The sequence below is a fragment of the Triticum urartu genome, chromosome 1, assembly GCF_003073215.2.
Source record: "Triticum urartu cultivar G1812 chromosome 1, Tu2.1, whole genome shotgun sequence".
Taxonomy (NCBI): Eukaryota; Viridiplantae; Streptophyta; class Magnoliopsida; order Poales; family Poaceae; genus Triticum; species Triticum urartu.
In genome coordinates, this window is record NC_053022.1 from 556,084,331 (window position 1) to 556,110,292 (window position 25,962).

Sequence of the window (25,962 nt, forward strand, 5' to 3'; positions counted from 1 at the left end):
TTCGATCGTGACGATCGACGTCGAGTGCCCACCCCTCCCTCGAGGAGTGGATCGTATGTGCCTCGACAGCAGGATGACAGGCGCCCTCATAGTGTTGGGCGAAGGTTTCTAGTCGACCCCAGGGAACCAGTCTTTGATGTGAGATCCATTCTTGTTCAAGGTTTGGTCGACAGGAACAGAGCTCACCGAGAAGGTCACGACAGAGATGCACCTACCAGTAGCAGAGTACATGTTTCGGGGCCAGAGTGCTTTAGTAGAGCCATCGGGGCCGCTGTGATTCCTCCCAACTTCAGGTTGGCGACTGGAGTCAGTAAGTTCACTGGTGAGTCCAAGCCCGATACTTGGCTTGAAGACTACCGAGTGGCTGTCCAGATTGGCGGTGGCAATGATGAAGTGGCCATGAAGCACCTGCCTCTCATGTTGGAGGGTTCAGCCAGAGCGTGGCCGAATCAGTTAGCACCCAGCAGCATTTACACTTGGGAAGATCTCGCCCGAGTGTTTGTCACCATGTTTGAAGGAACATGCAAGCGACCGGCAGGGCTGACGGAACTGCGGTCTTGCGTGCAGAAGCCGAATGAAACTTTGAGGGATTACATCCAGAGATGGATCACGTTACATCACACGGTAGAGAATGTACCTGATCACCAAGCAGTCTGTGCCTTCAAAGAAGGCGTCAAGTACAGAGAACTGAATCTGAAATTCGGTCGAACCGGAGACATGTCTCTGAATCGGATGATGGAGATTGCCACCAAGTACGCTAATGGTGAAGATGAGGATCGACTCCGGAGTGGCAAACACAAGTCAGTCGCCCAAGAAACCGGAGGAGGAAATTCCAATCGGAAACAGAAGCGGAAAGCCGAGCTAGCTGCTCCTGGGGAGGCCTTGGCTGTGACTCAAGGAAAGTTTAAGGGGAAACCCAAAGGGCCTTGGAACCCCAAGAAAGTTAAAGACCAAGACGGAAATGATGTGTTGGATTTGCCATGTCACATCCACACCAAGAAAGATGAAGAGGGTAAGTTCATTTACCCGAAACATACCACTCGACAGTGTCAGCTCTTGATCTAGCAGTTCCAGGGCAAAAATCCCAAAGATAAGGAAAAGGAGTCGGACAAAGTTGAGGACAAGGAAGACAGTGATGATGGATACCCCCAGGTCAATTCCACCTTGATGATTTTTGCTGATGTTGAAAGAAAAAGTCGACTGAAAGTTATCAACCGTGAGGTGAATATGGTTGCTCCGGCGACACCCAGTTATCTGAAGTGGTCTCAGACTGCCATCACATTCGACCAGTCCGATCACCCAACACACATTGCCACCCCTGGGAGGCAGGCTTTGGTGGTCGACCCAGTTGTTGAAGGCACTCGACTGACCAAAGTCTTGATGGACGGTGGCAGTGGTTTGAACATACTATATGCTGAGACGCTGAAAGGGATGGGCATTCCAATGTCCAGACTCAGTACCAGCAACATGAGTTTCCATGGAGTCATTCCTGGGAAGAAGGCTGAGTCGCTCGGCCAAATTGCTCTTGATGTGGTTTTCGGTGATTCCAAGAACTACCGCAAAGAAAAGTTGATGTTCGAGGTTGTGGATTTTCAGAGTGCTTATCACGCTATTTTGGGCAGGCCAGCTTATGCACGCTTCATGGCTCGACCATGTTATGTGTATCTCAAATTGAAGATGCCTGGTCCCAAATGTGTGATCACTGTTGCGGGCAATCAGAAGAAAGCAGAAGAGTATTTTCAGAAAGGTTCAAAGATCGCTGATGCTTAGATGGCAGTGGTGGAGCTGCAGTAATACTAGAAGACTGCAGACCCGAGTGATTTGTTGCGAGCCAAGAAGCCCGCTACAGAATCAGCTTTTCAGTCGTCTGGCGAAACGAAGCCGGCTCACATTCACCCGACCGATCCCAGTGCTGCTCCGACTCATATCTCAACAACACTCGACTCCAAATAGGAAGAACGCTCATCCAGTTCCTCCGTGAGAACTGGGACATTTTCGCATGGAAGCCTTCTGACATGCCGGGTGTTCCCAGGGGGCTAGCTGAGCACCGCCTACGAGTCGACTCAAAAGTAAAACCTGTCAAAGAACATCTCCGACGGTCCGCCGTCCAGAAGAGAAAGGCTATTGGCTCGTCTCTTAGCAGCGGAGTTCATCCGAGAGATCTACCACTCCGAGTGGCTCGCCAACGTTGTCATGGTCCCCAAGAAGGACAAGTCACTTCGCATGTGCATTGACTTTAAACATATCAATCGGGCCTGCCCGAAAGATCATTTTCCTCTCCCCCGCATCGACCAGATAGTTGACTCGACTGCGGGATGTGAGCGACTGTCTTTTTTAGACGCCTATTCTGGGTACCATCAGATCCGTCTGTATGGACCTGAAGAGATCAAAACAGCTTTCATCACTCCATTCGGGTGCTTCTGTTATGTTACCATGCCGTTCGGCCTCAAGAATGCCGGAGCCACATTCATGAGGATGATTCAGAAGCGTTTGCTCACTCAAATCAGTCGGAATGTGGAAGCATACATGGATGATATTGTGGTCAACTCACGGAAAGGTTCCGACCTGCTGACTGACCTTGCTGAAACCTTCGCCAACCTCAGGAGGTATGATATCAAGCTTAATCCATCAAAGTGCACATTCGGAGTTCCTGGCGGAAAGTTACTCGGTTTTCTCATTTCCGAACGGGGAATCGACGCCAATCCAGAAAAAGTCGGTACTATACTCTGAATGAAAAAGTCCTGTGCGAGTGCACAACGTCCAGAAGCTTACTGGTTGCTTGGCCGCTTTAAGTCGATTCATCTCTCGTCTCGGTGAAAAGGCATTGCCTCTTTACCGATTGATTAAGAAGTCAGACAAGTTCGAGTGGACTCCTGAAGCTGATGCAGTGTTTGCAGAGCTCAAAGCTTTGCTCTCCACCCAGCCGGTGCTTGCTGCCCCGATCAGCAAAGATCCTTTGCTGCTTTACATCGCAGCCACGGGACAAGTCATCAGTACAGTACTTACAGTCAAGCGGGAAGAAGAAGGAAAAGCCTTCAAAGTTCAGCGCCCAGTATATTATATTTCTGAAGTCTTGACCCCGTCGAAGCAAAGATATCCTCATTATCAGAAGCTTGTATATGGGATTTATATGACCACGAAGAAGGTTGCACATTACTTCTATGACCATTCCATTACAGTCGTCAGCGACGCTCCATTGTCAGAGATTCTGCACAACAGAGGTGCAACTGGTCGAGTGGCAAAATGGGCGATTGAACTCCTTCCTCTAGATATCAAGTTTGAGGCAAAGAAAGATATCAAGTCCCAAGCAATAGTAGATTTCGTTGCCGAGTGGATTGAACAACAACTGCCGACTCAGGTTTACTCGGAGCATTGGACCATGTTCTTCGACGGTTCCAAAATGCTGAATGGTTCCGGTGCCGGGGTAGTATCGGTCTCCCCCCGAGGAGACAAGCTCAGATATGTTCTTCAAATCCACTTTGATTCCTCCAATAACGAAGCAGGATATGAAGCACTTTTATATGGGTTGCGGATGGCCATTTCACTCGGCATCCGTCGCCTCATGGTCTATGGTGACTCAGATTTGGTGGTTAATCAAGTGATGAAGGAGTGGGATGTCAGAAGTCCGGCCATGACATGACTGGTTATTGCAATGCAGTGAGAAAGCTGGAGAAGAAATTCGAGGGGTTGGAACTTCATCACATACCCGACTGAAAAATCAAGCAGCTGATGATTTGGCGAAAATAGGTTCCAAAAGAGAAGCCATCCCCAGCAATGTGTTTTTGGAACACATCCACACACCATCAGTTCAGGGGGATCCCTTCACTGAAGAAGCCCCGCAGCCAAAAAGTGCCACGGATCCGATTGAAGTTGAAGTTCCAGCTGTGGTCGACCTGATCATGGAAGTTTTGGTCATCACTCCCAACTGGATGGTACCGTACATCGCGTACATCCTAAGGAAAGAACTCCCAGAAGACGAAGAAGAGGCTCGGCAGATCGTTCGTCGATCCAAGGCCTTTACAGTCATAAAGGGACAGTTGTATAGAGAAAGTGCGACTGGAGTCAGTCAGAAGTGTATAACACTAGAAGAAGGTCAGATAATCCTTGATGATATCCACTCGGGGACCTGTGGTCATCATGCGTCCTCTCGGACCATTGTGGCTAAAGCATACCGAGCGGGATTCTACTGGCCAAGGGCGAATGAAATGGCGAAAGAGATAGTCGACAAATGTGAAGGATGTCAGTTTTACTCCAATATGTCGCACAAACCCGCATCAGCCCTGAAAACCATTCCACTCGTCTGGCCCTTCGCTGTTTGGGGACTGGACATGGTTGGACCACTGAGAACGGGCAGAAGCGGTTTCACTCATGTGCTAGTGGCAGTCGACAAGTTCACCAAATGGATCGAAGCTAAGCCTATCAAGAATCTTGATGCTTGCACTGCTATCAGTTTCATCAGAGAGTTGATATTTAGATATGGAGTTCCGCATAGCATCATCACTGACAATGGGTCAAACTTCGATTCTGACAAATTCAGAGCCTTTTGCGCCTCTCAAGGCACACGAGTCGACTACGCTTCAGTTGCTCACCCCCAGTCGAATGGACAAGCGGAAAGATTAAATGACTTAATTCTCAAAGGACTGAAACCCCGACTGATGCTCGATCTCAAGCATGCAGTAGGTGCATGGGTCGACGAGCTTCCATCAGTTCTTTGGGGATTGAGGACAACCCCGAACCGATCGACTGGAAGAACCCCATTCTTTCTGGTCTACGGAGCCGAAGAAGTTTTGCCGAGTGACCTGCTTCACAACGCACCCCGAGTCGAGCTCTACTCTGAAGATGAAGCAGAACAAGCCCGGCAGGACGCAGTCGACCTCCTGGAAGAAGAAAGAGAAATGGCCATGATCTGATTGACCATCTATCAGCAAGACTTGCGTCGATTCCATGCCAGAAATGTGAAGAGTCGAGCCTTCCAAGAAGGAGACTTGGTCCTCCGAGTGGATCAGCAGAAACCACACAAACTTGCTCCTACTTGGGAAGGTCCCTTCATAGTCACCAGAGTCCTCCACAATGGAGCGTATCACCTTCATAATGTCGATCGCCAGATTGATGAGCCACGAGCCTGGAATGCGGAGCTGCTCCGCCCCTTTTATACTTGAATTCTCACTCGGGTGAGATGTAATAAGAAAAACTCCTGTAGTTTATTTATCAAAGACAAGAGCGTTGTAATTTTCCCAGTGATTGTTATCGTTTTTGTTTGCGTGAGAAATCCCCCAGTGGGTGGCTTAGCTGCGAATCCGTTTCGCCTAAGTTTGTAAAAATAATTTCCTACCGAGTGGTGAGCCAGCCTCCCACTCGGGGGCTGAGCTGCGAACCCGTTTCGCCTAAGTGTTTGAGAATCCTACCGAGTGGTGAGCCAGCCTCTCACTCGGGGGGCTTAGCTGCCACTACTAGGAAAATGGCTATAGATGGAATTGACACTAATGGCGCACCAGACATGTGGTGCGCCATTACTATATACTAATGGCGCACCATGTGTTGGTGCGCCATTAGTGTGCAAATACTAATGGTGCACCACATCCACGGTGGGCCATTAGTAAAAAAATTATTTTTTAAATTTTTTTCAAAACTACTAATGGCGCACCGTGGGATGGTGCGCCATTACTAGCTAGTAATGGCGCACCATCCCACGGTGCGCCATTAGTAATTTTTTTTTTCAAAACTACTAATGGCGCACCGTGGAATGGTGCACCAACTAGTAATGGCGCACCATCCCACGGTGCGCCATTAGTAACTTGGCCACCACCAATTCCACCGAATGCCCCCCCCCCGTGGACCGCCTTTTCAGTTTAAAAAAATAAAAAATGATGGAAATGTCAAAAAAAATAAAAGAAAATAAGTTTCCCATGTAATATGTGGTCTAGTTGTTGTGAAAATTTACAAATATGAATTTCGACTTTATTTGCGAAATCTCTCGAGAATTTGTAAAATGGGCATAACTTTTGCGTACGAACTCGGATGAAAAAGTTTTTTATATGAAAAATCTTCTACTCGAAAAGTTACATCCGAATTTAACGGGAGAACCCCGTTAAATATTTTCAAAATCCTCAAAAACCTAACAGAAAAAAGATACGAGGCTTTTAAGATCTGGAGAGGCAAAAAAATTCAAAAAAATTCAAACGTACTAATGGCGCACCTGCCTATGGTGTGCCATTACTATCTTCCAGCCTTCAAAATTCAAAATAAGTCAAAAAAAAATAAAAATAAAAGTTACTAATGGCGCACCTGCCCATGGTGCGCCATTAGTATCTTCCCGCCTTCAAAATTCAAAATAAATCAACAAATAAAAAAAGTTACTAATGGCGCACCTGCCTGCGGTGCGCCATTACTATGCCGTATATATGGCTGGGCGTGGTCCTCTCCTCCTTACCTCTTCATTCTTCTCCTCCACTCCACCTCTCCTCCACTCCATCTCCTCCTCTCCTCCACTCCATCTTCCCTTCTCTCCTCCACCATACTACCCTTCTCCTCTCCGGCGACCTCCTCCTCCCCCTCTCCGGTGACCTCCTCCTCCTCTCCGGCGACCTCCTCCTCCTCTCTGGCGACCTCCTCCTCCCTCCTCTCCTCCCCTCCTCTCCCCTCACGGTTTCTCCTCCCTCCTCTCCGGTGAGCTCCTCCTCCCTCCTCTCCTCCCATCCCCTCATGGTTTCTCCTTCCTCCTCTCTGATGCTCCGGTGAACTCCTCTCCGGCGACCTCCTCCTCTCCGGCGAACTCCTCTCCGGCAAAAGAACACGGCAAAAGAACATACAAGATCCAAAAGGAGGAACAAAATTTGAAATAATATCGTGCCAAAAAACGAGCAAAAAAACGAGCAAAAAAAACAAGCAAAAAATGGGCAAAAAATCACAATCCAGGTCCAAATTCAAAATTCAAAAATAGCAATGGCGCACGGTGGGGGTTAGACGGTGCGCCACTACTATTTTCCCGCCTTCAAAATTCAAAAATACTAATGGCGCACCGTGGCCTATACTAATGGCGCACCAGTGGCCTATACTAATGGCGCACCAGTGGTGCGCCATTAGTAAAAATACTAGTGGCGTGATACTAATGGCGCACCAGTGATGCGCCATTAGTAGGCAAAACTGGTGCGCCATTAGTAGCCCTTTTCCTAGTAGTGTGCAGTCCAGTACTCGCCTAAGTATTTGAAAATCCTACCGAGTGGTGAGCCAGCCTCTCACTCGGGGGCTTAGCTGCAGTCCAGTACTCGCCTAAGTATTTGAAAATCCTACCGAGTGGCGAGCCAGCCTCTCACTCGGGGGCTTAGCTACAGTCCAGTACTCGCATAAGTATTTGAAAATCCTACCGAGTGGCGAGCCAGCCTCTCACTCGGGGGCTTAGCTACAGTCCAGTACTCACCTAAGTATTTGAAAATCCTACCGAGTGGCGAGCCAGCCTCTCACTCGGGGGCTTAGCTGCAGTCCAGTACTCGCCTAAGTATTTGAAAATCCTACCAAGTGGCGAGCCAGCCTCTCACTCGGGGGCTTAGCTGCAGTCCAGTACTCGCCTAAGTATTTGAAAATCCTACCGAGTGGCGAGCCAGCCTCTCACTCGGGGGCTTAGCTGCAGTCCAGTACTCGCCTAAGTATTTGGAAATCCTACCGAGTAGTGAGCCAGCCTCTCACTCGGGGGCTTAGCTGCAGTCCAGTACTCGCCTAAGTATTTGAAAAATCCTACCGAGTGGAGAGCGACCCTCCCACTCAGGGGCTTAGCTGCAGTCCAGTACTCGCCTAAGTTTGAAAAATCCTACCGAGTAGAGAGCGACCCTCCCACTCGGGGGCTTAGCTGCAGTCCAGTACTCGCCTAAGTTTGAAAAATCCTACCGAGTGGAGAGCGACCCTCCCACTCGGGGGCTTAGCTGCAGTCCAGTACTCGCCTATGTTTGAAAAATCCTACCGAGTGGAGAGCGACCCTCCCACTCGGGGGCTTAGCTGCAGTCCAGTACTCGCCTAAGTTTGAAAAATCCTACCGAGTGGAGAGCGACCCTCCCACTCGGAGGCTTAGCTGCAGTCCAGTACTCGCCTAAGTACGAAACACATCCTACTCCGCAAGGACGACGAGGTGCAGGTCGACTGCCACCTTCTCCTTGGGAGCTTCGCCACAAATACAACATGCGCTCCATCCTACTCCGCAAGGACAACGAGGTGCAGGTCGACTGCCACCTTCTCCTTGGGAGCTTCGCCACAAATACAATGTGCGCTCCATCCTACTCCGCAAGGACGATGAGGTGCAGCTCGACTGCCACCTTCTCCTTGGGAGCTTCGCTACAAATACAACGTGCGCTCCATCCTACTCCGCAAGGACGACGAGGTGCAGGTCGACTGCTACCTTCTCCTTCAGAGCTGCGCCACAAATATAAAAAGTTGTCTCGAGTGAAGAACGAGTTCCACTCGACGGAGAATTCATGAAGATATTCAACGATAAACCAAGTTCAGATAAAATCCTAAAGGGTCCAGACCACAGATCGAAGTGCTCGGGCATTCAGCCCAAAAGAGTTTAACGGTTACAAAAACCACTCGGCATTCCGAGGAAAATTTAAGGTGGGGCATAAAAGTTTGTTCACTCCGCAGGAGGAGGACTGGCAGGCTCGACGAACTCGTCCAGGTCGACGCCGTCGGCGATCCGGGTGGCTGCAACAATAAAAGTCTCCATAAAAGATCGGAAGTCATGCCTCTGGGTGTTGGCGACCTTGATTGGTGCCAGCTTATCTTGTAGCACCTCCTTGCAGTGGACACGAACCAAAGACAGAGCCACATCAGCACCACATCGGGCAGAAGATTTCTTCCACTCCTGCACTCGACCAGGGATCTCGTTAAGTCGAGTGATCAGGGACTCGAGATCACTCTGGAGCGTGGCCCCCGGACAAAGTGCCATGTCAATCCGTGACGTGGCAACCTTCAATCGAGCCAAGTAGTCCACAACACCGTCGATGCGGGATTCCAGTCGGAACAGATTCATGGCAGTGTCGTCTTTCATGGGTGAGTTGATGGGGTCCAAACCTAGCTCAATCCGCCAAGTCTCCTCCTCAAAGTTCTGGCAAAACTCTGCATTCATGATCCAAGGTTAAGTCAGTTTTCGTATGCTGAGTCGACAGAACAAAAGAAAAAAATGTGTACCTTCAAGCTTGATGAACAACTTCTTGGCAAGGCTCCTCAGATAGCTCTCCAGATCGTCCCTCCTGCGAGCGATGCCTTCCATCTTCTCGTACAGGTTGAGATTGTCCTTCTTCAAGCGCGTGCACTCCTTGTTGGCTTCGTTCAGAGCAGATTTCATCTTGGTGTTCTCTTCTTCCAATTGGCCGACTGAAGCCAGTTTCTGTTCAGCCAGAGCGGTTCTGTCATCAGCTTCCTTTTGAGCAGCAGCCAAATCCTGATCCTTCTTCGCCAGAGCTTCTCTCAGTTTTTCTGCAAAGAAATGGTGCTTGATTCAGAAAGAGTAGAAGAGTACTCAAGCCTAAGACAAACCAGTCGACAAGCTCGTCTTACCATTGGCGTCGTCCTTGGCCTTTTGTAGCTCTGTCTTGGCCAATTCCAAGTCAAGGTTTAGTTGGATCTGCTGTTTCTCCAAGTCAGCAAAGCGAGCTCCAAGATCACAAGATTTCTGCAATCAGGGAGGAGAAGTTATTTTACAGCGAAAAACGACAAAGACAATAAATACTAAGACTACGGTTGACTGCCCGCAGTCCACCATAGTCTCGGGGACTACACCCAGTGGGTGCACTTTGCGTGCCCCCACCGGTTCTGATCCCACTCGACCGGCCCACCGGAGTCGAGTGCAGGGAGTAAGAAAAAGAGAGAAAGAAGAACTCAGACCATAGAACTCAGACCACAGTCGACTGTCAGCAGTCGACCGCGGTCTCGGGGACTACACCCAGTGGGTGCACTTGGCGTGCCCCCACCAGTTCTGATCCCACTCGCCTAGACCGAGTAGAAGAGACAAACTACCAGTTCGGTTTACACTCGACGCGTCCAGACCAGATCGAGCGAAAGAATCAAAATACAAAGACTACAGTCGACTGCCAGCAGTCCACCGTAGTCTCGGGGACTACACCCAGTGGGTGCACTCAGCGTGCCCCCACTAGTTCAAAAATTCAATTGACGCACCGAGTGGGTGTACAGATGCAAAGATTTTCGGAAAGAGAGTCTTCAGATAGAATATCCTAACAGAACAAGCGGTGACCAACTAACTTGAACGTTGCTTTGGAGAGCCGAGCTGGCGTCATAGGCGGCTTGACTGGCGTCCCGCACCGTCTTCATCTTCTCCATCATAATGCCCGCCTGGCTTATGGCTTCCTTGGCAGCATTCACTTCGTCCTCTGGGACATGATGGGTCGCAAAAACTGAAGGTGGGTCGGCAGGGGCCTAAGCAGTCGACGAAGAAGGCAAGGCACTCGACAATGGTACGGCGAAGGTAATAGAACCCTGATTGGCATCACCAGCATCCTGAACGATTGGTTCCGCCCTCGGCGTCGACTGTGACACCTTGCTTGCAGGAGCTTGCCTATTTTTCCTCGTCAAAGGCCTCTCAGGCTCTTCATCATCATCATCGGGGAGGTCAATAACGTTAGGAGCTATTCAAAGATCAATCGCCAAAATCACATCACCCAATGGTACACATTGCAGTTGAGTCGACCAAATAAAGACAGAATGTCAGAAATCATACCCATATTGGAAGTGACCGCATCCTCCATTACCTCATCGTCGTCCCTGTAAGCTGAGGTCCCGGAAGTAGCAGCGCTGCCAGTTCCAAAGTTCGTCTGGTTAAATCAAGAAAAAACAAACAGCACAGGGCGTCGAGTGAATACAAAGGGAGACACTCACGCAGAAGCGGCAGGGATGTCAATCTTAATCTTCGGCAACGCCTTCCGAGGCTTCTGCTCTGCAACTTTGGGATGCTTTGACGCTTTTTCAGTTGGGGTTGGTGAAGAGGTCCGAGGACGCTTTAAAGACTGACCAGCCTAAGCAATCGCCTTTTCACGGGCGCTCGGTCGTTCTTGGTCAAGCTTGGATCGCCTCTCCCTGCGAGGAGGCGACTCGACTTCTTCGTCACTTGGGTCGTCGCTTTCTTCGTCCCCTTCACCGTCAGAATACCATTCGCCACTGTTGCCGCCGCTCGCCTCTCCTTCCAGGTCTTGCTCTTGCTCTCCGTTGGGCATTGAATACATTTCGATAAGGGCCTGAAAGAAAGCAGGAAGAATAAAGTCAGTCGACGCAGTATAGACAGTTGCGCGAGTGAATTCAGATTACAATCAAAAGTTTAGAATCGGACCTTTTCTGGTTCATGGGACTGGTCGAATGGAGGAACTCTCCTGGCTCCCCTGGGGTTGTCCTTGTTTCTGGTGATGCCCGACAGCCACTTCTCCAGTGTGTCGTCATCGACCTCCTCTGGGTGAATCCGAGTGGTGTCGTCCAGACCCGAATACATCCACATCGGATGGTCTCGGGCTTGAAGAGGCTGGATGCGCCGCCAAAGGAAAACCTCCAAGAGATCCATACCGGTGACCCCGTCACGGATAAGCTGGACCACTCGTTCGACCAGCACCCTAACCTGCACCTTCTCCTCCGGGAGCACCTTCAAAGAGGAGGGTTTCCTCACTCGGTCCATGGTAAAAGGAGGGAGGCCAGTCGACTGCCCTGGCGTCGGCTGGTCTTTGCAGTAAAACCAGGTCGACTGCCATCCGCGAACCGTGTCAGGAAGAATCATGGCTGGAAAGGAACTTTTCCCTCTCATCTGAACACCAAGACCCCCGCACATCTGAATCACTTGTGTTCTCTCATCACTCGGATTTTCCTTTTTCACCGTCTGAGAACGACAGGTGAAAATGTGCTTGAAAAGACCCTAGTGAGGCCGACAACCCAAGAAATTCTCGCACAAAGACACGAAAGCAGCGAGATACACGAGTGTGTTGGGAGTGAAGTGGTGGAGTTGTGCCCCAAAGAAATTCAGAAATCCCCGAAAGAAAGGGTGAGGAGGCAAGGAAAATCCACGGTCGACGTGGGTGGCAAAGAGAACGCGCTCACCCCCCCCCCCAAGGTTGCGGCTCGAATTCCTAACCCGGAAGCCGCGCCGATCCATGGGGGATCAACCCTCCCTCGGCTAGGTCGTCGAGGTCTTCTTGGCGGATTGCCGAGCGGATCCAGTCGCCCTGGATCCAGCACTTCGGCAGGCCGGCTCGCGAGGAAGATCCACCCCGACTGGTCGCCTTCCCCTTCGCCTTTGTCGTCGCCTTCTTCACCCACTCCAGAGCCGCCGTCTTCTACTTCCCCATCATCGTCTGTGAGGCGCGTACGGAGCGGCGGCGCTGGGGCGAGAGCGAGCGCGACGAAGAAGCCGGAAGAGGAGAAGAGGAAATGGGAACACACTGTTCAACAAACCCCGGTCTGACGCCTTATATGAGGTCGCTTCCGAGTGGCTGACTGGTAGGCCCGGATGGTCCTGTCCAATCCCGTAACAATCGCGCACGCGATACGTGGTGAAAAAGGTGGCGCGGAGATCGAGGCGACTCCGCCCTATCCCATCCGATTACTGCGGCCTCCCCCGTCCCGCGTGCTTCCGAAAATTCGAATCCCGTGAAATCTGCGGGCAGCAGAACAACTTGTCAGAAGGAAGATCTCCTCCACGCTGTCACTCGGAGCTTTTCAAGTAAAGAAACTCACTCGACAAAAAACTAAGAATGGATCAAGGCGACTGAAAAGGAAGTTGCTGTCATCACTCAGGTTCATTGATCCGAAACAAGATATGCTCATGGCATGAAAAATGAGTCGGAGAAGTTCTCAACTCCTTCCCCACTCAAACCTCGATCCATTCGGGGGCTAATGATGAAGCTATGTACCTAGGGTAGGGTCATGGACCTGTCCCAACTGCCCTACCCAAGGACATCTCTAGAAGAAATCACCTTTCAATCGACTTGGAGGTGTTCCACTCGACAGACTCGAAGACACTCGACCAAGAAGCAATCACTCGACCAAGATCCAACCACTCGACGGCCAGGAGACCTAAAGTCACTCCGCATGCTAACGGTCGGTCATTAAGTAGCTTTTATGGTCATCATAGCACTTTATTAGGGGCGTTACCAGTAACGCCCGACCTTAATGTATTTAAAACCCTGCATAACTGAGGGCCGGAGGGGTCCGGCGAACTCTATATAAGCCACCCCCCTCCTTAGTGTAAAGGGTTCGCACCCCTGTAATTCATACACGCATAATCCAATCGACCGCCTCCGGGCTCCGAGACGTAGGGCTATTACTTCCTCCGAGAAGGGCCTGAACTCGTAAACCTCGTGTGCTTACAACTACTCCATAGCTAAGATCTTGCCTCTCCATACCTACCCCCCTACATTACTGTCAGACTTAGAACCACGACAGGACACGTGCCCATCCTCCTGGCAAAGGAGGAAGACGACAGGGGAGGGGGCCAGGTGGGCTGGGCCTGCCACTTGGGCCGCCAGGTAAGTGGCTAAGTGAGTCTCTCTCTCTCTTTCTGTTATTTAATTTGTTCTCTTTTCTATTTTTGCTATTATGTTTTGATTTAGTTCAAAGACAAAACCATTTTCAAAATTCATGAAAATAATTGTGTGAACTAAATGGACTTCTCCAAAGCTACACAACAATTTTCAGAATTATTGAACATATATTTATTATATAATAAATATAGATCCAATTCAAATAGTTATTGAATTAATTTCAAATGCCCAAAATAAATATTTTTGAAACTCCAAAAATATTGGTTTGAATTTCACCTCTTGCCAATATTTTACAGAATAACAGGAACATTTCCTTGGACTCATTTGAAAAGATTTTTAATGTTGATTATTTCTGAAGTGATTTCTGAGGGTTTCAACTAACCTCAATTCAACTTTTAGAATTTAGACATGATGCATGGATGCTCTCTTATGCAACTACTGCAAACAATTCTAGGGCTGTGACAGCTTCGCCTAAGCACCGCTACGATATCATCGAGGTGGATTATGGTGGAGGGGGGCACCGCACATGGCTTGGAACAATCAACTTGTGTGTTCTAGGGTGCCCCCTGCCCCCGTCTATAAAGGAGCAAGGGGAAGGCCGGTCGGCCCCTGTAGGGCGCGCCAGGAGGAGGAGTCCTCCTCCTAGTAGGAGTAGGACTCCCCTTTCCTACTCCTACTAGGAGGAGGAAAGGAAGGAGGAGAGGGAGAAGGAAGGAGAGGGAGGAAAGGAGGAAAGGGGGGCCGGACCCCTAGTCCAATTTGGTTTGGGCTAGAGGGGCTGTGCGCCCTGCCTCCTCTCTTCCACCACTTGGCCCATGAGGCCCAATACTTCTTCCCTGTATTCCCGTAACTCCCCGATACTCCGAAAAATACCCGAATCACTCGGGATCTTTCCAATATCCGAATATAGTCGTCCAATATATCGATCTTTATGTCTTGACCATTTCGAGACTCCTCGTCATGTCCCCGATCTCATACGGGACTCCAAACTACCTTCGGTACATCAAATCACATAAACCCATAATACTGATTGTCACCGAACGTTAAGCGTGCGGACCCTATGGGTTTGAGAACTATCTAGACATGACCGACACACGTCTCCGGTCAATAACCAATAGCAGAACCTGGATGTTCATATTGGTTCCTACATATTCTACGAAGATCTTTATCGGTCAAACCGCATAACAACATACGTTGTTCCCTTTGTCGTCGGTATGTTACTTGCCCGAGATTCGACCGTCGGTATCTCAATACCTAGTTCAAACTCGTTACCGGTAAGTCTCTTTACTCATTCCGTAATGCATCATCCCGCAACTAACTCATTAGTTGCTTTGCTTGCAAGGCTTATAGTGATGTGCATTACCGAGAGGGCCTAGAGATACCTCTTTGACAATCGGAGTGACAAATCGTAATCTCGATCTATGCCAACTCAACAAGTACCATAGGAGACACATGTAGAGCACCTTTATAATCACCCAGTTACGTTGTGACGTTCGGTAGCACACAAAGTGTTCCTCCGGTAATCGGGAGGTGCATAATCTCATAGTCATAGGAACATGTATAAGTCATGAAGAAAGCAATAGCAGTAAACTAAAACGATCAAGTGCTAAGCTAACGGAATGGGTCAAGTCAATCACATCATTCTCCTAATGATGTGATCCCATTTATCAAATGACAACTCATGTCTATGGTTAGGAAACATAACCATCTTTTATTAACGAGCTAGTCAAGTAGAGGCATACTAGTGACACTCTGTGTGTCTATGTATTCTCACATGTATTATGTTTCTGGTTAATACAATTCTAGCATCAACAATAAATATTTATCATGAAATAAGGAAATAAATAATAGCTTTATTATTGCCTCTAGGGTATATTTCCTTTAGTGGCACCATGACTCAGCCAACAGTTGTTCAAGTTTAATTTAATCTGGTTAAACTTGAATGCAATATGCTGAGTCATGATAAAATAACATGATGCAATTACAATGCATGAACATGATATCAACATGAGCATGAGGGTACAACATAACTATCCACCATATCAACAATAAATCATATCCGACTGAGGATGGCATAATGACGAGCATGAATATCACAAGTACAACACTACTCATTGTATAACATGACCACTAACATCACAAATAAATACCATGCAATAACACATCAATAATATTACCGAGTAAACACTTAACCAATTAACAGCAAAGGAACAATGCATATCAATGGTACTCGGTAACCGACGTTAGTCATGCACCGAAGAACATGACCAACCCAACATGTACTACTATCAAGCATGGCAATATGAAAGTAATACTAGCAAGTAGAACATGATAACTGAGTGCAAGAAAACATAGCATGACGGTAATCACCGATCCATAAGCATAACCGAAATAACGATAACAGTAGCAAAACAAACCTATAGTTATTAAAGATTCAAGTTGAAAACCAAATCTACTGCATGGCTATCATATAAATGGTGGTTGTGGCTTGCCCGGGGATGAAGAAGGCTCTGGGAAGATGTGCGGAAACATCGCAGAAAGATTCACCGAAAACACTTCTATCTCGAAAAGGGGCTGGTTAACGGCAACGGCAATAAGGTCATTTCCAGTATGTCAAACCATAGTGAAAATGATACCAACAGAACGGGCTCGATGAGACAAAGATGTGTGCGTTGGATTCACCTTAATCGGAGTCTCGAGCAAAAAGTTATAGCCCGGCAAAGTTCATGGACCAATTTGTAAAAATAATCTCTACAAATAGGCCCCTGACTGTAAAACAGAAAACGTATTCTCAGAAAATACGTCTTCAGAACGGAGAAAGCGTATTTTCGGATAAAGCAGAGGCAGAATACGCTTACTTCACGTGAAAACATACTTTCTGAAGTACGCTTCCACTTATCCACGTGGACAGTGGCGGGGCCGGGCTCCTGGGTCACTTACAAGTGGGGCCCGCCATTGACTCTTTTTCCTCCCTTCTCTTCTCTTCTTCCTCCTGACGACGCCCGCGGGGCAGAGAGAGGGTGCCGGCGCCGGTGCTCGCATGGCCGACTTCGGTCATCCCCCGAGGCGCTCCGACCACCGACGTGCTCAGAGGAGTACGACGCCTCCATCCCACCTGAGCATGGACGGCGATGAGGCACTGAATGGGGGCGGCGTGGGCTCCCGCGGAAGAGGCGTCCGGCCGATCTTAGCTCTGGATAAGGGGTTGTCCCGAGGAAGAAAGGAAGATGGGGAGGCTTCGCCAGTACCTGGGCTTCTACTAATGAAGAAAGGAGGAGCGGAGGGGCTAGGCAGGGCTCCAATTTAGGAGGAGGCCGAGGATAGATACGGCGGCCAGGGGCGATGAGGAGGGGCTCTTGAGCTCGGGCTAGAGGTGGGGAGGGCCTAGATGAGTGCGGTGGAGGCGATGGTGTGCTCAGAGTGGCTCGGGTGGCCTTTATATAGGCGTGGCCGAGGAGGGGAGGCCGTGGACGCGTGGCCGTGGCTCGGGTGCCACCGCTCGTGTCCGGCCATGCTTTGGCGACGGCCAGCGATCACGAGAGGGCGCGAGAAGGCGGAGAGGGAGGGAACACATGAGCTACAGAGGCGCACAGGGCAGGAGGGGCCGAGGGCCGTAGGGGAGAAGGATACAGACACCATTAATGCCTTGTCGGCTACAGCTCGCTCGTGGGCACGCGGCAGCAAGGCATGTATTGTATTGTTGCCATCGAGGATAAAAAGATGGGGTTTATATCATATTGCTTGAGTTTATCCCTCTTCATCATGTCATCTTGCCTAATGCGTTACTCTGTTCTTATGAACTTAATACTCTAGATGCAACACGTGGTGTGGTGGAGGGCTAGATGAACAGTAGACGGTGGAGGGGTGCCCGTGGAGGGGTGGTTGAACAGGACCCCGTGGTGTGGAGGGCTGGATGAACAGTAGATGGTGGAGAGGTGCCCGTGGAGGGGTGGTTGAACAGTAGCCGGTGGAGTAGCGCACGGTGGAGGCTGGATGAACAGGAGCCCGTGGAGGCTGGAGGAGGTTGACGGTGGAGATGAACAGTATCCCGTGGAGTCCCGTTTTGCGGTACGCCACACCCCTCCCAATGAACAGGACCCCCGTTTCGACCGTAGCGCTCCAACACAAGTCCGTTTCGTCCGTTTTGCGGTACGCCACACCCTTCCCGATCAACAGGACCCCCGTTTCGACAGTAGGAGGTCCGTTTCCTCCGTTTTGCGGTACGCCAGACCCCTCCCGATCAACAAGACCCCATTCCGAACGTAGGAGGTCCGTTTCCTCCGTTGTGCGGTACGCCAGGCCTCGTTTCCATCGCCTGTTCCATCCAAGCCCTCCCGATGAACATGACCACGCATTCCGTTCCGACCTAGCCGGTTGGCTCCCACGCGTTCCGTTGCCTCCCGATGAACACGACGCATTCCGTTGCCTCCCCATGAACACGACACATTCCGTTGCCTCCCCATGAACACGACGACGATATTGTTTATTCGTTCCGACCCAGCCATGTACACGAGCCCTGGTCGTACGTATGCGCGAGTAGGCGTTCGAGACCCCGCCCGTATGTACACATATGTGGCCGTATTTTCTTTCTTGCACCCTAGCCGCTGTATGTACGTGTACATGCTACGTGTGCGCCTCTACTACGACACGTACGCGCCTCTACTACGACACGTGCACGCCTCTACATCCACCAGTATATATGTACGTACACGTTCGCGACCAGAATGACAACGCTACGTACGCTTCGACCAGGTGGGTCCCGACTGTCAGGCACTTCCTTGCATGCGAAGATGTAGCTGGTGGGTCCCAGCAGTCAGGGGGCGAATCGTTTTTTTTTACCCGTACGCACTTCCTTATGTGCGAATATGTAGCTGGTGGGTCCCAGCAGTCAGGGGCAAACATTTTTTTCGCGAAATACAATGGCCTGTCCGGTGGGTCCCAGCTGTCAGGTGGAGGAATTATTATTTTCCGCGTAATAAGGAGGCAGTTCCTTGCTGCGGCCGTGGGCCCAGCTGTCAGCCTCTCCACGTACAGTCCACGTCCGATGGAAGTCGTTCCTTGACCATGTTGACCACGCCGCGCCGAGAGCACCAGGGCGGTGGACGACGACGAAGCCTAGGAAGGGGACGATGGAGAGCCGGGGAAGACGCGGCAGTGGAAGCCCGCGTGGAGAGGAGTACGAGGGTTCACTGGTTCAGCTGCGGTGTGAGGCTACCGTCGCCGCAGGGCCTGGCCAGCGGTGGGAATAGTAGGGGCGGTGAGGCCTCCGCGGCAGCACAGCCGGTCACGGGAGGCAGGAGCATGCGTCACGACCGGTGTTGCTTTGGGCGGCTGGACCAAGAAGACCAGAGATTGAAGAAGCACTACGGCCGTTGGATGGACATCGTATGGTCACGGGAGCTAGAATCGTTCATATTGACTAAAGTTGACAAAGGCCCCCCGTCCCAGTCAACTTAGTAGACCCACAAGTCAGCCTCCCACCATGGTGGGTCCCAGCTAGCAGGGGGAGTGTTCATTTTTTGTGCGTAATAAGGAGGCACTTCCGGTTGGTCCGAGCTGATAGCGGGGGGAATGTTTTTTTCGCAAGATACGCTGGCCCGTTCGATGGGTCCCAGCAATCAGGGGAAACGTTTTTTTCGCGAAATAAGGTGGCCCATCCGATGGGTCCCTGCTGTCAGGTGGAGGAATAATTATTTTGCGCGTAATAAGGAGGCACTTCCTTGCGGCCGCCTGGACCCAACTGTCAGCCTCTCCATGTACAGTACTCTTCCGATGGAAGTCGGTCGTTGACCACGTTAACCATGCCGCGCCGAGAGCACCAGGGCGGTGGTCTGGACGACGGTGAGGCCTAGGAAGGGGACGACGCAGAGCCGAGGAAGACGCAACAGTGGAAGCCCGCACGAAGAGGAGTACGAGGGTTCACTGGTTCGGCTGCGGTGTGAGGCTGCCGTCGCCGCAGAATAACAGGGGGTGTGAGTGAGTAGAGGGATGGCCTGGCCAACGATGAGAGTAGTACGGGGCGGTGAGGCCTCCGCGGTATCACAGCCGGCCACGGGAGGCAGGAGCACGCGACACGACCGGTGCTGCTTTGGGCGGCTAGAGCAAGAAGACCAGAGGTTGAAGAAGCACTACGACCGTTGGATGGACATCGTACGACCACTGCAGCTAGAATCATTTATATTGACTAAGTTGACAAAGCCCTTGGTACGCGTCAACTTAGTAGGCCCACAGCTCGGATTTGGCAGAGAACATATAGCCCATTTGCGATTTGTAAGAATGTACAGCCCATTTTTTAATTCTAATGGAATTTACTACAGCCCATTTACAGTTTGTTAAAAGTACAGCCCAACTTCTATCTAGGACAATGATTAATAATTTCAAACAACCGCTCAAAACAGAATTCAAAAAAATACCCACATTTTAATGGGATCCGAAATATTTTTATCCGAACTTTCTAGTCAGGTTAAATATAATTTCAAAATAAAGTTGTATTACCTTAAAATCCAACGAAATATTGCGCGCGCAACAAGTAATGAAATTAAAATTTTCAAATTCCAAAAATAATATATTTTTCAAACTAATTACGTGTTTGGTGCATAGTAACTCTCCAGTTATTATAATTACATCCCATTTATTATTTCTTAAAGTGCATTTTCTTGTTAAGCCTAATGCATACCTCCTAGGAAAGTTTGCAGCCCAGCGGGACGGAGAATAACAAGTTGACCCGGATATTGTGTACAACTGTCGGCCCAGTTGCATTGTTGATGTTGAAAAAAAAGGCCTGTGTAGTACAGTACAACCTAACATGGTTACTCAGCCCACATTCAGCGACGCCAGAAAGGCCCAAACAAGGCTTCTGCATAACTTTTTGAAGTCACTGAGCTCAATTAATAACTTAAGAAAAAAGTTAGATTACAGTGGAACCTAATTAAAAGTTGTCATGAGCAAATAAATAATTCAACGGGTCCCACTTGTGCGTGTGTGCGTGTGTGTGTGCGTGTGTGTGTGTGTGTGTGAGAGAGAGAGAGAGACAGAGACAGAGAGAAAGAGAGAGAGATAGAGAGAGAGAGACCCATCGGTCGATGCTCGTAAATACATCTTTCAGCCATATGCATTGCTGATGCTCAGTAAAAACTTATATAGTTGACACAATCATATAGAACATCATAGCACACTGAACTTGCATACAAAAATTTCACGCAGGCGGCACAATCAGGATGGAAGCAGTGGGTCGCTATGGGAAGGGCTATGTTGAAACCAACGAAGTCGTACATAACGGTTCATCGTCTTTATCAATGACGGGGAAATATCTTGAATGTTGTGCAAAGAAAACAGACAGACAACACAATAAGTTCTGCTAGCACATTAAGTTGACGTGCAGCCCTTTCTAAAAAAAGTTCAGGTACAAAATTAGAACAGGTCACAACCAAATGTACTGGTATATCAGTGCTTCACACCCATAGCTCGGATTTAACTAGTATCTGACAAGATTCAGTTGTTACCTCAAATTAGAGCACATCCAGGCAGCCAGCCCTGCCTCTTCTCCCAAAGAAGCAGTGGCCTCCGCCGCGCGATGGAGTAGGCCCTGTGCCATCCATCGTTCTGAGCAACACAGGGAAAGTCTGATGTTGACTCCTGTAATGGACATCGTCGACGGACCCTGGCACCAGCGGCGGCAGGACTTCAATTGATGGATTGACCACTTCTTCGACATGCACGAACACTCGATACAGGTACATCCCTAACGTGGTCCACGGCGGCCTTGGTGGCGACGAATAGTACAACCCCGGTTCCTGCACCGGTATCTCAACACCAATCACCTTCGGTATGGTGGACGACTTCTTCATCCATGCCATAACCGTCAGAGCCCAGCTGTCTGGAGGAAAAAACATACTTACGAGCTCACCTCCAAGGTCGTTGATAAGCTCGTTCACGGACTCGCTGTTCCAAGCACGTCGAGGCATGCCGTGGAAGGTAAGCTTTGTTAAAAACTCAAGTTCAGATAGCACTGAGCCTCATCCTGGGTACCACCGATCAAAGCTCACCAGCACGCCATCGCAGAACAAACGTCGGGAAGATTCAAACACACGACTGCAGTCGAAAGTTGTCCGGAACCTGACGAAGAAATCAGCCGGTGGCGGACAGACTTCGACGAGCAAGTCACTTATTTGGATGACGTGCGCAATGCCAAGAGCTTTGACAAGGTCGTCCGGCGAGACGGGAGGCCGGTCCCGTTGATGGTTACCATCAGCACTTTTCCGGCAAACTAGTCGTCAAGCGTCGCCATGCCACTGTTGAGCGACAGCACGCAGCGATCGAAGACAGGACGGACCTCAGGATCTCCGGCTCGGAGATCCGTGTTGACCGGCGACATGATAGTGCGCTTGAGTACAGGGAGTACAGGAGGGGGATTTGGGGGAACTGGAGTAGGAATCGAGATTCCAGAGGTGGGGGAGGGGCGGGAGACTGGGGATGAAAAGGTAGCATGAATTTCGAGCACGCACCAATATGCTCTCGGCGCGCAAGCGTACGAAAACAGCGGTGGCACCCACATATCGGCCTAAGAGTCCTTATTATTTATTTTTTGGAGAGCCCGGCCTTTTTTCAGGATCTTTTGAGCCTGGCCTGAGAGTCATAATTGACCTATTTGGCATTGCGTTACTACTCGGCCAATATTCAACGATACCTCTCTGGCCCAAACAAGTGTACATCATCGAAAAGACACTAAGCTCAAATTATATAACTTGAAAAAGGAGATATACTCTGAACACTGGAGAATGGTGATGCCCTCATTTAGCCCACCAGTAGTTCGAGACAATAAACAGTTCGAAACAACGATATATACAACATTCAAACACTGACTAGTGACTACTACTGACATAAAAAACAAGACATGATAGTTCATAAGAAGTCTTGCTACACCACCAAAACGCACCCATCTGCAGCGCTCAGACTCTCGTGATCCAGACGAGAATGACATTCTAAATAGAAGCAACTATTACATAGTAAGAGTGACATAGGCGAGGATGACCAAATGACAAGGAAAATGCATAACAAAAGAAAGAACTACCAATCCAGAACCAGCAGAAAAGACAACAAAGTCATTTGAAGAGATGATCCAACACCATCATAATTTGCAGCCCCGCTTCAACGACCAATGATCCAGAGACACCAGTACTCCACCCTTTCGATGCAATAGCCCAATTACCTATCAACCTGAAGGCTTGAACCACATCACTGCATGTCGTAATTGAGACATCCAAGGATCAAAGTTAATCCGGATGCCTTTGTCATTCTCACCTTCTTTTGGCTGCAGGCTGTATCGTTGACAATCAGGGGACTTTGCTCCCGAACTCCTAGGGCTCGCCGTGTAGACACAGTTTTCCATAGCAAACAGAGCCTCTCTGCCATCAAGGTCCTTGCCAACGGTGATCTCCTAGTTAATCGAATAATTGAGTCCGAGAAACAGAGAGTGTGAACCAAGGATGTTTACCCGCCTCCAACTAAAAAATCCTAAAGGCCCCAACAAGCTGGTATCCTGCTCATAGACGTAACAACCACTGTCCGGATACTCACGTATTACACGGTGCTTGTATACAGTGGGGTTTTTGCAATATAACTTTTCCGGCTCATGTGTCCGAATGATCATCTGTCTTTTGCCGTCGTCGGATCGAGCGAGGAACCAGTTGTGTTTCCCTGCTTTTGGCAAAGGTGGTTTGATTACAAAGGGCAGTAACTGTAGGGACACTACATCATATCAAAAAGGACAGGAATTGTTAATGTAAGATCAACATTGTTCAGAGTATGAGTAGGATAATGCAAGAAACAGCATTGATATGTCCCTGTTGGAACTGGGAGGAAAATACAGGGAAATGTATACTGGGTTCGAAAATATAGAAGTGCCATGCATGGTTATACTCATGTTATCTCGCAATCGATTCTTCACAGGAAACTACCATGTCATGCATGTTATGTAATCATGTTCTGTCCTCACAAACAAATTCTTCAAGGTAACTAACAGACCATGCATTGTTATATACTCGTGTTCTGTGGGCAAAAATTTTGTGAGGATATTATTCTAGCCATTGATTGCTGAAGGGCGAATATAGGTATGTACACATGGTAAGCATTGCAGGATTTCACTACTTCCAAATATAGAGTTCTCCATATGCACATTTACTTCCCTAATGTATGGTTAGATGAAACCAACAGTGTGGTGCATCTTTCTACATCATGAAAATGAGGAAACTAACATTTCCATTGATACACACTCATATTTAGTAGTAGTATATAGATTACTGTAAAATAAGGATAATATCCATATATTCCTAACCGTTTGATTATTCAGGGTACAAATTGGCTGTAATGGCATGGTCACAATCGCATGAATTAACTATTTCCAAATATAGCTGATTTACGGTGTCTCTAATACATTGCCATAGTTCTACTCAAATTCTGCTCAAACAAGGATATGCCAATCATCACAAAAATTTCAAACAGTGTCATGGCGTCATCATTAACATGAGACGGAAACAACTTATACGCGCCGTCCCAGCAATACGTGGTGCCATCTGCTTTGTCAATCGAGTAGATGATGCCATTGTGTTCAATAGCATCACAGAAGTGTGTATCAGCTTTGACGATGATCCACTGTGAGCCGAGTTGTCTCCAGCTAAAGAAGGCACCGGTGTAAAGATAGGCGAGTCTGCGGTCGAACAAGGCAATTAGCTTGAAGTCTGCGTAATTCGCATGTCGTGTGGGCACTTGGTAGATTACAATCTTCTGCAAAACAAGGTTCTTCCAACTGACGTAGTAATCTAGATGACTTGGACCGCGATGGTAATACTCTATATAATCCAACGGAGGAAGGACAATCTCATGGGAGGTCTAGAAGTTCACGAGCACCAACTTTTTACCGTCTTCTCTGAAGGTAGCCATCCAGTGGGAGTTCATGCTGACCCAGTACATACCTGCCAAGAAGTTTCGGGCGATGGTGATCGGATCGATGTCGAGGGAAATGATGTACGGCGACCCACTACATACCTGCAAAGAAGTTTCGGCTAATGGAGATCGGATTGAAGTCAAGGGGCATCATGCACGCCTCCGTATCATGGTGAGCCAATCTCGCAAGACCAGATAGCAACAAGCAGGGTGTCTTGAAAAGCTTAGGCCTCGCTTCGACGATGGCCGTGTGCATGTCCCTCGAGCATGCAGCCAGCCGCAGGGCGCTCAACATATCCATACACGAACAACAGAGGTCAAGGATGTCACTGGGGAGATTGCTCCAATCGTGGCTCATATGGATGCTGCGCGGTTCGCGTTCGTCCATGGTGGAGTTTGGAAGGGGGCTTGATTTACGGGGGAGAAGGATGTCGGTGCTGGAGCGGCTAGCGAGGGAATAGTGGTACTGGGGGAGGCGAGTGAGGCGACGGTACACGGGGGCACAGTGAGATGGAGACGGAGAAGGTGATGGAGATGGAGTGGTGCTATGGGAGCAGAGAGGGAGACGAGGCGAGGCGCCAATGTGCTATACAGCGGCGGTGACAGACTGCATAGTGCACAGGGTGAGGCTGACTTTGGTAACCCGAACACGCCACCTGGACTAGTGTCAGGCATAGGGTGTTGTCACTTCACTGTGAGGACCGGAAGAATAGTATTTTGACCATCAAGTGTACCACAGTTGTACTACTACTACTAGTAGGAACATGAGTACTCCAGTATTGTATAGCAGAAATAGGTCTCCTGTGCTAGCATGCATGTTCACTTCATCGTTCAGGTATCATCCATATTGCGAGAAGAACCAAATTCTCGTGCATGCCCAATCAATGCCCTGCCGCGATGCATGCAGTGGTCGTTCTGGTGCATCAAGGACGACATGCAGATCGTAACACACTTGAGAAGAGGAAAAATGGAAAGGTAGAACGCGGCAGCAGAGGAAGAGAATGCTGGCTAACGAGGCTGGGAGGGGATCGAGCGGGAAGTTAATGCTCCACGCCTAAAGGTTTTGGGAAAACCTGATTTTCATAAGGTGACTTATACTCACCTAAACGGAGGGAGTATTCCTTAACCAGAGAATGTTGTGTCTCCCACTCACGCGCTCAAAAAAAACTACGACACATTTTTTTATAATTTTGCATAGGTCCCACCTATCAGGAAGGATGCGCACGTACACGATCAGGTACGACTCATCAGTCTACCCGCATAGCCTTTTCGTTTAGTCTACCTAGCCGTCTAATCAACTGCCTGCACGCCACTTCTCCCATTTACTTCTCCATCAGGAACCGATTCTCCTCGGCTTCTTCACCTCCCCTTCATCTTCATTTGCATCCAAACCCCGTACATATGCAAGCCAATCTCCACTCGCACTGAGCCTAACCTGTGAAACAGTGGGCAGGGGGAGAATTAGGAAATGGACACGGAAGTAGTCTTTAGAATGCATTTA